Source organism: Saccopteryx bilineata, chromosome 5, assembly GCF_036850765.1.
Source record: "Saccopteryx bilineata isolate mSacBil1 chromosome 5, mSacBil1_pri_phased_curated, whole genome shotgun sequence".
In the NCBI taxonomy this organism is placed as follows: domain Eukaryota; kingdom Metazoa; phylum Chordata; class Mammalia; order Chiroptera; family Emballonuridae; genus Saccopteryx; species Saccopteryx bilineata.
The window spans coordinates 26,973,290-26,975,695 of record NC_089494.1 but is presented as its reverse complement, the minus strand read 5'-3'; the positions used below and the strand labels follow the sequence as shown (position 1 = coordinate 26,975,695).

General features: G+C 36.0%; 1 non-coding gene across 1 annotated transcript; it reads right to left on the bottom strand.

Annotated features, from left to right (window-relative positions):
* Window positions 1-76, bottom strand: TRNAV-CAC (transfer RNA valine (anticodon CAC)). The gene has a single exon. It is a non-coding gene; the product is annotated as a tRNA-Val (tRNA).
* Window positions 77-2,406: the final 2,330 nt, after the last annotated feature.

The window sequence follows — 2,406 nt, the reverse complement described above, 5'->3', positions numbered from 1 at the left end:
TGCCCTGGCCAGGAATTGAACCCGGGACTCCTGCACGTGAGGCTGACGCTCTACCACTGAGCCAACCAGCCAGGGCCAGTTGATGAGAGTTTTGAGGATCTAACATGAAATACCTTTTAACCTTATGATGCATCCATGCTTTAATTAATGATCCATGTAATTTTTCATCTGGAAATGATTAAGGAAGCAGGTGTGATAGTCACCCTCAATTTATACACACATCCACCACAGCTGCTAAAAATAATTTAGTTCTTAATTAAATTTAATTTGAATGGAAAAGGTTTCTTTTCTTTTCTTTTCTTTTCTTTTCTTTTCTTTTCTTTTCTTTTCTTTTCTTTTCTTTTCTTTTCTTTTCTTTTGTTCTATTAACCAGGGAAAAGCTCAGGCCATATGCTTGGAAATTATGAGTATCCTTTATTTTAGGTATCAATAGAAGAAACAATTTCAGATGGTATGTGCACTAATATAAGTCATATAAAAAACAAACAAACAAACAAACAAACAAACAAACAAAACCCAGAGCCAAACAGTGCTCTGGAGGAGGGGAGAATGACAGGAAATGGGTATGAGGGGATTTGGGGAGGATGTGGACATATTTTATTAAATGATAAAGATAAAAGTTATACAGGTGCACACATTTGTTAAAATTGTACATATAAGATTTCTTTAAAATATATTTGATGTTCAGAGAAAAATATAATGTATTACGAGACTTATTACATATGCACAACCTTACTTCATAACATAGATATGAAAATGACTTAAAATGTGTTTTAAAACCTTAACTTGCCACACTAATTTTCTGGGTGCTTGTTAATTATTTATATTACCATATTCCACAGCAGAAATTCTGATTAATGAGGCCTCTGGTGAAGCCTAGGGAGCAGCATGCTTAGCCACCATCCCAGGTGACTTTTTTCTGAAGAGACTTCAGCAGCTCGTACTGGGAGAAATACTGGACAGAAAAAATCCCAGAGGGGTCCAGGGAGAGACGTGTTAGGTGTCTTGTAGTTAGGAAGATCATTCTGAAAGTAGGATTTAGAATTGGCATTGGGGAATAGGAATAGTTACATTAGCAACAAGCAGTAACATCCATTTTGTAGAGAAACAGTCATTCTCTGCAAATTCTAAGATAATAAAGATATATTCATTTTGTAAGTTTTGGTCCTATTGTTATTTGGTTTATGGCAAGTTGAAAACAAACTGAATGAAAAAAGTAGAGGATTATGCAAATAAAAGAAAAATTCGTTGACACAGACAATAGTATGGTGATTACAAGAGGGAAAGGAGGATGGGGGAGGTAGAAGAGGGTAGAGGGGAGGTAAATGGTGATGGAAGATGACTTGGGGTGGTGAATACACAACACAATATACAGATGATGTATTATAGAATTATACACCTGAAACCTATATAATTTTAATAACCAATTGCCGGGGTCCAGCCCCGGGGGGGATCCAGGGGTCCCACAGGAGGAGACGGCGTCGGCGAAATCGAGTGAGAGAGCCGAATTCTTTTCTTTCTCTTTATTCTCTAGTTAGCATTTACTGCCAGGCATCTCCCTCAATGGCTGGTCTAACATTACTTTTTATGCACAGACACTAAGTTACAATCACATGGTATTTTGAATACATCATTGTTTTAGTTTCACTATGGTTACATATTTTTAGATAACAGTCAATTCATATCTATAAGCTACAAGTCAGGTGGTAAGTTATTCAAAGTACAGTTATACAATAGTAATAATAATATTGGTACAAACTTCTAAAAGATTAGTACTAATTAATAACTCTATTTTACTCTTGTTGTGAGTCAAGGGCGCAGAAAGAGATAGGAGACAAAATTATCAAGGACTAGCAAAGGACCACCGCTTGCTCAGGCAAATAGCCTTGAGTTCATGTAGTGTCCTAATTCTTTTCTCACAAGACTACAAAAGGCTTGCTATTTAAGAAACTGACATAGTATTAAGGGTAACTTTTACTTAAAGATACATAGAGTGCACCTGCAAGATAGCTAGTAGCAACATAATATCAGAAGGCATTAGTTGCTATTGCTGCTATGAATCCCACCACATTCCTCTCCTTATTCTTGGAAAATACAAAAATCTCATGAGAATGTTTTACTGAGAAAAGCCCAGCAACTGCCTTCAGTGACAAAACAAGTCTTTTAACAAAACATTCTTTACTAGCCAGCTGCACTCCTATCCAAGGCCACGCAACAGGCCACTCTACTACACTTTACCTAAAATTCTAATGTCTAGTTAAACTTTATTTATTTACTATATTCATATACTAGCTAAGTTCTAACTTTATTCTTTCTAACATGATTAATAAGAAGAAATTCTCCTACAAACTTAACCCTTTATGAGGGATATCATGGCCAGCCTCTTATGTTTATGAGCCCAGTTCA